Here is a 13013-nt window from a genome sequence, read left to right on the forward strand (position 1 = left end):
GGTTGAATCTCAGACATACTGAATGCAGTTTTAGTGACTATGTATAGTTAGATTTGAGATGACAATGTTTTTAAAGGTATATTTGCAACATTTTGAGCCTTTTAACTATACAAACGGCTAAACCTAATCGGTAACATTCAAGACATGATGAGAATTTCATAGCTAATATTCAGTGGCCATTACTGAAAGGTATGTTTCAGTAAACTACTCTGAGCATTAACAATAAATAATCTGTTTATTTCCTTCTTGGATTTTTCATTTACCATATCCCATTATTTACATTTTAATAAAACAAATTTGCCGAGTAAATTTATACATAAAATACTAAAGAGAGCGATATTACTTCCCCCGTGAATCTAAATGTATATATATTGTGAGATACCAAGATACTAGTAAAGAGCAAATTTTTAAGGTAGTGTTTATGTTATAATATCTTCTCTAGTCAACAGGCTAAATCTACCTACGTGAATACTAAACAGTAAAAATAGCATTTGTTTTCAATTGTAAATTAAGGTGCATTTTTCAGAGGCAAGCCTAAAATGATTAGCTCCAGTAATCACTCTCAATTGCATTTTTACTTTGCATTTCGAAGTCGATCATCTTAACAGTATCATTTGACATCTTCTGTGTGCTATTTAATCACTTTTTCTAATTCCTAAAGAGCTGTTACTGGTGTGCCACAAGGAGGCTGTAACAGCAGAATAAAAAATGAACAACTTTTAATGTGTTGAGCATATAAGCAAATAGAAAAGAGGCAATAAGTTCTTATGCAGGACAAACCCATGTATATAAACAAAAACATTTAGATTTAAAACAAGTTATGTCTGCAAAGTCAATAACTCTGAAGTTGGAGCATGCCAGATTAAATGTTGCCTGGGAAGTGTGTACATATTATGAGGTTTGTTATTCTAGAATCCTACTTTCTTTCCCATAAAATGTATGCCTTATTCAAAGCACCATTTGACATAATTCATTTAGTAAGAAACGAGTCACTATGTCATTTTGTTATAACCCAGTCATTTTTTTTATTTTGTTTGCTGCAAAGACAGACTTCTAATTTCTTGGGAGGCCATTCTATTATACTAGTCACCGCAGTGTCTGAGCTCTTGCAAACCTTAATTACTTTATCTTCAGAGCATTACCTCAAGGAAGTGAAGTTTGGAGCATTCCTATTTGAAAGCTGGGAAATAGAGTCACAGAAAGATTAAGGTGACCGATTGCTTAACTTCTGAGTAGCTAGGACCTATTTTTTCAGGATACTTTGCATTCTTGGCAAATGTATTCAGTGTAGTTAAAATCACTGTTCCTGTTAAATTCAGTTTCATTAAGATATCAAGCTGGATATTTTTAAAATGAACAACACATAATTACTGAATATTTTGGAAGCAAGTATTCTAAAGGACTTATCCCAAACTACATACGAACAGCACTTCAGCTTTTTGAACATGATTATCCGTTCTTTTCCAGCTATCCTCTGCCTACTTACCCTCATTTCACATATTTCCATTTCTGCAACAAATGATATCAAGGACTTACAAGCAACATTCTCAGTAATGATGACCTTTCCTTGATTCATGTGTCCAAGGTGGTGCAAGGAAAAAAAAAAACCAACACATAGGTGATTATTTAATTAAATACCAGACCATAATATATTCTGATCGTGATATTGGATCACATTGCAGAGGCAACCTTAATTCTGACATTTTTTTCTCTACTTTGCAGTCTTAACTTATAATTAAAATAGGGTTTTTTTAAGGAAAAGGAAAAAAGAAGCAAGAAATAGAGTTGTGATTTTTTATCATTTAATATATTCAGCTTAATTGTCATACAACAGTTCAGAACTTTCAGACCTACCACAATATATAACCCTACAACACCAATGTAACTGTAGGAGCTTATTGTCATTGTGGATCAGGTATTATAGGCTGGCAGGTTTCAGAAATATTTCAAGAAATAGTTAATGGTGGACAAGTAATGCTAAATGTCAGGACTCTGTGTTCAGTTCCAATACTGGAAAGAGGACTCCCTTTCACATAAACCCCCTTTTCTCTGTGTCCCCCTTAGCACATATCCCTGTATCTCTGTGTCCCAGTTCTTTCTAGTTTCTTCCTCCTCACTCCAATTCCACCTTTTGTCAATGGCTAACCTCACTCTTTCCTTGCTCTACATTACATTGTGTTTCTTTTTTCCCAACTTCACATTCTTCTGGCGTTCTCTTCTGAACTGTTCCATGCCACCCTGATTATTTCTATAACTACAAGCTCTTCCTCTTCTCAGTGACGCCCAGCTCCCTGTTTCTGTCTGACCCTTCCTGTTGCCTCCTCCTCTTGTCCAGCCATTTCAAGAGCTGTATTGACATTCCCCATTACCAGCCTTTCCCCTTTGGTACCACATCTCCATCTGTATTCTCCCCTTCCCCTCTGCCTCCCTATTAAGCTCATGTTCCCTACTGCTTTCAGTACACATTCCGTTTCTTCTTCTGCATCTGTCTGGATATCAGGGAGGGAAGCACCGAGAGAAAAGTAAAGACAATTCCTCTGTTCTTGTCTCAATATTTAGCACGGCAACTGTTTGCAGGAATGAGGAGAGAGAGTTGCAGGGAAAGAACTGCTTCATTCCTGCAGCACTGGGATAAAGCATGCTCAGTACAGATGGGCTCCTTCGAGAATTTAGCTGCAAAACTCTACAAAAGCTTTCCGTTTGGTGACAGGGTTGGGATTTTTCCAACACTTTTCTGAATTTTCATCAGGGCAACAAAGACCATGTCTTTCCAATTTTGCAAAATTTCAATTATGTCCTTAGATTTTTTCTATAAATGATATTTTGGATACTCTAGTATGCACTGTAGAAGAATTATTCTATAGAATATGCAATATATTCCATAATAAAGAATATAATATTGCCTCTTTCATGCTTCAGGTTACTTACTAGGGAAATATTTATGCCTTTCTTATTCCTCTCAAAAAAAAATCTGTATCTCGGTATCAAAGCTATCTGAGGTAGTAGTCTCTTTATCCACAATCATTAATTTTTTTCAGCTTACTGTATTAAACATGATGCAGTTCTATAACTAAGCAAACAAAAGTAGGAAAGCTGCAGCATTCTGTGGGGAAGTGAAATAATTGAAATACCAAGCGTAATTTCAGCATTTAAGAAAATATTACACAAGGAAATCATAATTAAAAATAAAGATTTTATCTACTATTTATTACAAGTAAAAGGATACTTGTCAACCTGAAGTTATATTTAATGTTGATATTTTTAGCTGTCATTTCTGTGAGGAAGGAATAGGACTTATTTAAGATAATTGCATTTGCCAATAAGTGGGGTATGTTCTGTTCTATTTTTAAGCATGTAGCATTCATTTAGATTCACTTTTAGTTCATGTAAAGTCTTTTGTAAAATTGGAGAGATAATAAAGAGAAATTTGAATATAAGACACTAAAAAGAAGCAATAAGGGATATTCAGGGTTGTTTGTTTTTTTTTTTTTTAAATACTGGGTAGATTGCTAAAAAATAATCATAATAAATAACCCAATTATGGGTCTTAAATATACTTACATATTTTTTAACAGATACAAACAGATACTAAGTTATTAGGAACTGGTGTAGACACTGGTTTTAAATGTTTTCTTTCTTGCTTCTGTTTAAAATAATAATAAAGCAGATTATCCTCTTCTCCATACATATTGTAGGTTCACTAGATGCCTATGCCTAGCTCCCAATCCGGTTTCCCAAGACCCCCTCATCCCACACAAAAAGGTACCATACAAAGATAATGTTTGACTTTTATATACTGTTTTGTTACCAGACCTCTTACTAAGCACTAGAACAATGACATTTACTGCCGCTCTTAGTTTCTTATTTCCATTGACTTTTTCTTCTTCATCTAACCATCTAATACTTACCATGTATTTGTCTGCCTACACATTCATAATTTTTCTTTTCTGCTATCAATCCCACATTCACAATTTTCTGTCTCCTAGTAGATTCCCTCCCAAGTCCTGTACATTCATTTTCATTCCATTTAATCACCACTCCCTTTACACATTGTCTAAATTAATCTAAAAATTTTCTGCTGCACTGTCTTCGCCATTGACTATTCTTTTCATATGGTGTCCCTGTCATGTCTTCCTTTTCCCAAATCACTCCCAAATTGTTTCGTGCTTTTCTCCCAACAGGAAGCTTAACCAAATGATCTGCCTCTCAGGCTGTTATTTTGTTTAGCTTCTCCATTTCTTTCCTATTTTCTAGCCATTGCCTCAGCCTGTATCTTTTCTACTTTCTTCCAATAATTTCCAACTTCTACATGCCGTCATTCCAGCTTCTTCTGAAACCAGCTCCATCATTTTCTGCTAACAGTCTTCTCACCCTGTTCAGTACCCATGAGTTCTCAGGCCTATCTCTTTTTTTTTAACCAAATGCCTGTATTTCAAGAGACCTTTTGCACTTTGTCTGTCCTGAAAGTTTTCCTGTTCCGCTCCGTTCTTTCAGTCAATTTTTCCCTTATTACACATTCTCCTCTAGTGCAAATCTTGTTCCTTTTGTCCATCATTCAGAATTTCATACCTCAATTCCCTATTCTGCTGCAAATATTTTTTTTCCTTCTAACCTTTCTCCAAACGAGTCTGTTACCTTAGTCTCCCTGTCCTTTAACAAAATGAACTTATGCTTTCTAAGCCCTTTCCCACCGATTGTTTCTTCTCACCTTTTTCTAGTTCTCCACATCTTCTGTAGGCTCATATTAACAGCGCAGTTTAGTGTGCTAGTAAGTGGCTTCAGACTATGCTTTCCTGATGTATGAGCCACTCAGCTATCATGCACATAAAAGCTTCCAGGGCTGTCTGTTTTTTTCCCTCCCAGAAAGGACAAGGCAGGAAATGGAGGTGTTGAGCAGATCCAGGAATAGAGAAAGCAAGCAGTTGCAACTCAGCACACCGACTGCATAGTCCTGTATGAAGTTACTTTGAAGGCTACTGAGGAAGAGTGAGAAAGAAATTACGATTTAACTTTGCCCATACCAAAAACCTAGTGTGTGCATTTTTCTGCCTAAGAACTAGGTGAAGGCTGCCCTGCAGCTGCCCTCCACATTAATAAAAATTGCTTAGATACAGCTTCAGTCATTCGCCTGAAAACCTAACCTAAATTGTTTTCAGCATTGGCTTGAAACCTGTTTAATCTATTTTTCAACAAGCAAAATCAGTGTAATAATCTGAGAAAACTGTAGTCCTTGATTCTTGCTATATTTGTGTTTGAAAGATAGCTATCTGAAGGACTTCCATATTGAAAAGGAACTTTTGGTGGTTCTGTGAAGCCTGTGCACACGGTTCCATTTCTGATGTATAAATCTTGGACAAAAGCATGTGGAAATGTGTGATGATATTTCTTATGAGATCAAAAACTTTATTGGAAAAGGCCATTATCAAGGCTGTAAAGTCAAGCAGTCCAAAATTAGGAAATGCTAGAATTAAGGTTGTCTTCCGCACCTTTGTTCAACCGTCTTTGTGTATGCATCATGATATAATCTTTAATTATATGATTAGATACTGTATTTTTCACAGTACCCTGTCTCATTCAGTGCAGGGATCAAGGATGTAGTTGAATAAATGGATATCTATCCAATTTTTTCTTTATCTTCTGTGCTCAATGTGTGTTCTCATGCTTTATATAATACCTGGTTTATATATAATATTTTCATCATTAGTCACCATGCTTTACAGAAGAGGTGTGAATGATTGTCTCAATTTCTTTCATATGTTAAATCGTAATTTTGGCATTTCCTAACAGTTGAGTGTTTTTCTTCACCTTTTGAATAATGTCCTAGGGTTTTCTTTATAACAAGTAAACTAGAAATCCAGAAGTTTCACTGTGAGATGACATCTGACAACCTTATGGACTTGAATCTTTAGATTTACAGTGATAAAGCTAACAAAGTAACTGATAAACTAATATCTTTTGATAAGCAATGTGTTCTAAGGAATGACCATTTTGCCATGGGGTTTTACTTATTGAGACAAAAAAAGACAACCTTGGGATATATTTCATGCTCTTGGGCACAGAATCTTCCTTTCATTTTTCTTGCAACCTGTGTAACTTTTAACAGTGTCTCCATCAAGCTTTCATGTTCTTGTTTCTTCCTCATCTCTGACCTTTGTATCAGTCCTGATAGCAATTTCCAAATTTTATAATCTCTTTCTTGCCTCTTTTTTGTCTTACCTTTCAATACAAATTTCTAATATATCCAGTCATTCCAGCTTCTTACATCTAATACCCTTGTAAATCAAGATCCAGATGTCTACAGATATTGTCTCATAATACCCTGTCCATATGCCACATATCCAGTTACTTGTCAAGGTTTCTCCCTCTGAGAGACTTCAGATGACTTTACGTGACTTTCTTGCCCTATCTGTGTTCTGTCCCCCATCTTTCCTTCTATTCTCAGCCTGTTCTTGTCTAGTCAGTCCAAATCACTTGATCCCCCAACTTCAGTCTCGGTTACTGTCAGACAACCATTTCTTATTATTAGCTCCCTTTCAGAGTGTTTTCTAGTGCCCTGGTTTCTATGTTTCTATCTATGTGTTTAACCAGTCTCAGTCACTCCCCCAAGTCATGTTTTCTGTCTTTATTTCCAATTCCAACTGCATTAGACTTCTTGTTCTAATTTCTCTAAATCTTAAGTTTTATGATTTTATGTTTGTAGACTACAAAAATTTATTGTTGGCTGCTAACCATAGATAGGACACATCTTCTAGTGCAAGACTACTCTCAAATTAACTATTTACTTTAAAAAATTAGTTTTCAATATCTTCAAATGACAGGACATCTGTTTCTTTTCTGAGGATTCTCTTTGCAGCCTATTTAACGAAAATGTCTTTTCTTTAGCCTTTCCTTCATTTTGCCCATGATATTGACTGTGATGACCAGCATCAACTCCATTTCTTTTATCCATTATACTTCTACAGAGTCCCTTCAATAATTGCATCTTTCTCCCAGGTCTTCTATTACTATCTTTGCATTTCTGTCTGTTCCTCTCTGTGTCCCCCTTCCTCTGAATCAAAACCAATTCCATTTGCCCCCATAGCTCCTCAGAGATAAGGTCATCCATCTGTATAATGCCGTGTAAACCAATGATCATATATTCTCTACAGTATTAATTGATTAAACCCAAGAAAATAAAAACACCTGATTCTTTATTCATTTTACCAAGTTTTTTCTTGCCTTTTTTTCTCCTTAAAACTTTTTAGAAATGTTAAATATATATATCACCTTGAAAATTCTGTATTTTTATTCAATTGACACTTGCTCATCTGTTATTCCGTTTTTATTGCCGCTTAGTAAGTACTATGGATTAGTTGTTACTTATTTATTATTGCATGGGACTTGTAGCAGAAAGGTGCTTGGGGTTGGTACAGAGCCAGAATTCAAAATGAAATACATTTTCACTTTCCCATGTGACATTCCTTCTTCTCTGCCAACCCATTTCAACACTGTTTCAGCTTCCCTTGTATTGTTACTTTCCCATTTCTTTCCACCTCTGTTTCAACACCCTCCCCGCCCCCTCCCCAGCCCAATATTACTCCTGAATACCCCAAGTCTTTCTTCTTACTCCACTTCTTTGACCTGCGAGGCAACGTGTGTGTACGATCTGGAGCTATGTGTCTGCTGGTTGACCAGGTGGCTGACTAGGAGATGCATGCATTCTGAGGGATCAGTGACAAGCTAGGAGATAAGCATTTTCTGCTGGACATCTTGTTGCTGCCTCTTGGCAGCTGGGCAAATCAAACAGTACATGATGCTTCTCAGCAGCTGATGGGCCAAACAAATGGTTTTTCAAGCTGCAAGAGACCCACGGCCCACCTGTTGTGCAGGCCTGCTATAAAGGTTGAACATTTCAGCAGGGAAAAGAAGTCAGAAGCTGGAAACAAAGCTGTCAGAAGCCTGGAAGGCACAGAGATTTTTTTTTCTAGATATATTGAATAACTGCCCAAGGAAACATCTGCTACTTAGCTAGGCTGTTTATGGAAACAAACAGCTGACTAGTCTAGACCCACAGAAATATAAAATGGTTCTGTGAAGCAGCACTGACAAAAGAGTAGACTGCTTTTTTTTGGAGATGAACTTTTCTGTCATTTTTAGGCCACTTAGCCAGTTATTCCATTAGGCCAGATTTAAAAAAAACCCCACAACTTAATATTTTCCCTTTAATTTGTCAAGAAAAAGTCTTTTAGGAGCTTAGGAGTCATCAAACAGGAAGAAGGTCTGTCTATGTTTGTGAAATAACCTGTCTTGTGAGAGTGTGACTTTCAACAAATCTGACAGATTTTGCATTTTTTTTTTTCCTGTCTGATTACCAGATTTCTCCCTTATTTTTGGCATTTTTAAGATTCCTGAAGTTCAGTAAGACAACTGGTTTCAGTCTCTACAGCTTTGGTTGACTGCAGACATGAGACAGGACTGTCTCTGTAACGTTATTGTCCTCCTTAGGGTTATTCTAGCACCTCTGGGTAAGAGTAGTGATCTGAGCTACCAGAAAAGTGTGAAAAAGACAACAGAATGGAGCAAAGCTGTTGTAGTGACCCACTAGGGAGTGATGTCTGCTCTCTTTTTATTGATCCTTCTCTGCATGCCAGAGTTTGTCAAACAAACTAATGCATTGGTGAAAACATATGCATATGCTCTGTTCAATTTTAGAAGCTGAAGGATAGTGTGTTTTCCACACTGCTCTTCTCTTTCTTCTTTCTTATGCACAAAAAAAAAATATTTTTTCAGATCTAATAGTGTTATTAAAGGGGGAAAACTGTCAGAAGTTCACTATCTAATCCTCATTGACATTTAGTGGAGCTGCTTTACTAACTCCCTTTGGTTAGTCCAACCAATTCTATTAAATTTTTGCCCAGTCTTTCTCAAATATTTGCTGGTTAAACATTGTTCCTATTTGTAGTAACACATGCTTATGATGCTTCATTTTCCTTCTGATTAGTGCCTTAAACTTCAGCTGCTTTTTGACTGCAGTGTGTAACACCTTGTATTAATGTCAGGGTCATGCACTTATTATTCATCTGTATTAGTGCTATGCACTTCAATGAAATTATATACATAATAATAAATAACAACATTAATCTGTGTGCACCACCTTGAATTTCATTACTGTTGCAGAGGTATATCTCTAACATAGGTGCTCTAAATTTTATACATTTTAGAAAGAGCTGGGCTTTGTCCCTGTACACTAATTTAAATATTTTATTTTATTTCCCTAAGAAGAATAAGCCTTACTAGCTTTACCAGATCACAAATTTTAAAGATATTTGTTTTACTAATTTATTTGGCTTGGCAGACGATCCAGTATAGTTCAGATTTTAAACCTAGATTGTACACTAAACGTTTATGACATCTCTTGCTAGTTTGTCTGTCTTTCACTGTTGAAATCTGAATACTCGAAGAGGACATATACAATAAAGATTTATTTTGCTTCATATTTCCTTGACCATGAATAAATACTGAAATTATCTTACAATGCATGGAAACCAAACAGCAGTAAGTATGTTCCCTATCACCCTGCCCAGGAGTCCTGCACTTTGGCAGGTTTTCAACCCAAGCTAATCAATTAAAGACAACATTGATTAACTTAAGCAGAAGTTGGTATTGATTGCAGGCAGTAACCTATAAATAGACGATTGTTTCGTAGTGATCATAGGTCATTGTTAGCTACACCTTTAAACTTTAAGGTACATAATCCTGTTATCCATCACCCAAAAAGCAAAGGAAGAGCATAGAGTTAATAAACAATTACATATATGTTGGAAAGAATTCTTATAGAGCCCTCTCATTCAACACTTATACTCTGGCATAAACTTTTTCACATTTTCTTTGAAATTACTACCTATTGCAATTTACATCTCATTTTATAGCTGTATATATGAAGCTGCTGGAAATCAAATATGTTCATAGCTTTTCTACTGAGATAAATGATTAATCAGTCAGAAGCTTTCTTCCAGCGTGGTACTTTAGTGCACTTTTAAAGCAACTATGTGTAAAATTAATGACTATGCATGAACAGAGTCAAGTGGGAAAATTCAGGACAACAGGAATATTAAATAAAACGCGTTGTGCACCAAAGAGGCTGTTTAGACTCTATAAACAATTGTTTTGACTTGTTTCATTTTCATTCATCTCTTACACCTTCCCTCCTCCATTTTCATATTATTCAAAGAGCGAAGGATAGGATGGATGATTTCTTAACCTAACCAACTTCTGAGGTCATCCCAGTTGTCTTGCTACCTGGAAAGATGGGCACCGCAAGCCACCATCCTACCTATTTATGTTTCCCATAAATACTCTCTTCCCTTCATCTTGTACCTCAAAAGGTAACTGAAACCTGAACACGCTGGTAAAACACATGTTTCTAGCATAGTCTCATCATCTGAAAAACAAATCACATTTTCCCTTCTAGAGAAAGAACTAAAAGACTTTACTGTTGAAACCAGGATGAAAAATTGATTAAAACAACATCATTTCAGTGAAATGGTGTTTCTATAGCCCATCATGAAACAGATATAAACAAAGTGGATTTCTAGTTCATTCAGAAGTGAACTATAATCCTGTGCCTCTTTAGGTTGGTTGGGGAGCTAGATCTGCTACTGTAAGCTGTTTATCAGTGCTTGCTTCTACACTGTGTAGAGAGCTGTCCCCTTTTCTCTTTCTTTTTTTTCCCTCAGCCACGTTTACTACGTTGTAGATAAGTGCTGGAAAGTGGCATCATGTCAGCTGTAATAATGTGTGTCATAAAGAAGATTGTTTCTTGGCATTTGTTTTTTAAACTATTATAGAGATTAAAAAATGCCTGATGTTTGTGTATCATCCTCTTATAAAGAGACTTCTTCTGTCAATATTAGTGTTGCATTCTTGTATGAAATCATTAAGACTTCACCATCAACAGACCTCAAAATATTTAGTAGTTTGAGATTTTTCTAATAGTTGCACTTCCCTTGTTGTGACTTGTCATGTGAAGCATGAGGGAGACAACTCCTATGCCAAAATAACAGTAATAATTTTCAGTTCTGCTGAAAGTAGTGCTGTAGAGAACTACTAGTATAAACTAGTAAGCAGTAAACTACTTTATCCGCTTAGCACACATAGGAGGAAATTTATTAGACAAGGAGATCCAGGTCTAGTTCCTGAATAGTACTACAGTTTGGGAAGTAACAAGAAACATCAAAGACAGATTAGATTTCAAATCTTGAATTTCAAGTTCAATCAGATTTAAAACATGAAATATGAACAGTGGCCATCCTGTTCAGCAGCCCCTTTTGACTGTCAGCCACCACCTGCATCAAAGAAGAAAAGAAAATTTCTTAGTGAGCCATGTGAGCTAATCTACTAAGGAAAGTCATAATTTCCCATCTCATCCTGCATGTCTGAAACTCTGAAAAGAGATTTTCAGAGAAAAGTTAAGATATTCTAACATTAATCCTTATACTATTTAAAAAGTGATTTGGTTGCCTATGGAAGATCCAGACTTTTCTGGAGCAGTAGGTGGAAGTCACACAGTATATGGAAGGCTGACTCAAATGATACCAGATGTTGGATCAAGCCCTTTTTGGTCACTTAGAACACCTTTGAACATATTACATTCTTGACTTGGGTTATATTATATGGAAATATATAGCTTATTATATACTTTGAATAAAAAGATGTTTATTACTACATTAATGAAAATGTGAGATGTGGAAAAAACGTTGTGGTTGTCTTTTTTTTTTTTTAAAGAATCCCAAACTCACTGACTTTCAAAAAGATCTGATATGTTTTATCATATATGACTCAGATAGCAGTCCGTTGGCCAAATAGAGAGCGGGCCTTGGATATGCCAGCCCAGAACTTTGTTAATATGCCCTAGAGTATTCTTGTACTTTCTCTGTTCTTTGAAACATCTTTGCCTTCTATCTCTACATTGAATATTAGAATCTTTCCATAGCTGCTTCTTTTTTTCCAGTTGAAAAAAAATAAATTTCAGTTTTACTGTGAAGCTTGGAAAAATAATCATATGAAGAAATAGATAAAGAAGTAAAATTGGTCTTTAGCAGACATTCAACAGAATTCATTGATTAAGAGTGTATAATTCATTTCAGTTCCTAGTGTAAATATGTATATCAAAACAGAAAACAAAATCAGGCATCAAGCTGAAGGAAAGCATGTTTGTGCATAATAGTTCTGAGAAACTGTTTAAGGACAGATTAGTCATGAGAAAACACTAATTTTGTAAATCTACCAAAATTAGCTAGTCCAAAAATAGTATCTTAAATTGCTGCTACTTATTTTCAGAGGATATTTCATCTATTATACTGTTTCAGCATAAATGTAAGTTTTAGTAAACAGGGATTTACTTATTTCTTATTTATTTATATATTTTTATTATTCCAGTTTGCAGCCTTGTGGCCTGTCTCAGATAAATTGTGTGAGCTGTGTCAGGAACACCTGTAAAGCTAGTAGAAATGTTATCATTGCAATATCTGAACAACTGTGCAATCTTTAATGCATTTAATCTTCACACCAGGAAATACTCCTGTGATGCAGAACAAAGCAATTATCTTTATGTCACAGAGGGGCTAGGGAGCTTGATCATGGATATGGCGGAAATCTGTGGTAGATCAGGGACTGAACTTAAATCTTGCAAGAGCTAAAATTTTCATTCTGCCCTTCATGTTTTTGCCCTCCCATTTATATATTCCTTCATGCTGTCTCATTTTTTTTGAAATATGCAAAACTAGATGGAATTTACCCACTTGCATATTGGTGGTAGGATTTATGTCCCAAAACTTCATGCTAACAGAATACATGTAACACATCATCTGTGCTTGCTCTACACTTGCTCAGACTGATGGCTAACCTCTGTGAATATCAGGGTAATGACAGAATGCACCTGGTGTAAGTCTTTTCAAGTCTTTTCTTTGTTAGAGACAGCTTTGAAAATCCAACAACATATGTTGCCTAGCACTCTTTGATTTGGTATATTTACC

At 35.7% G+C, this 13013-nt stretch overlaps 1 protein-coding gene across 4 annotated transcripts in view; it reads left to right on the forward strand.

Moving 5' to 3' along the window:
* DACH1 (dachshund family transcription factor 1) overlaps nucleotides 1-13013 on the forward strand; it is a 365706-nt gene that overhangs the window by 332377 nt on the left and 20316 nt on the right. The window lies entirely within an intron of this gene.

The sequence above is a fragment of the Phaethon aethereus genome (assembly GCF_964289735.1).
Source record: "Phaethon aethereus genome assembly, chromosome: 1".
NCBI lineage: Eukaryota > Metazoa > Chordata > Aves > Phaethontiformes > Phaethontidae > Phaethon > Phaethon aethereus.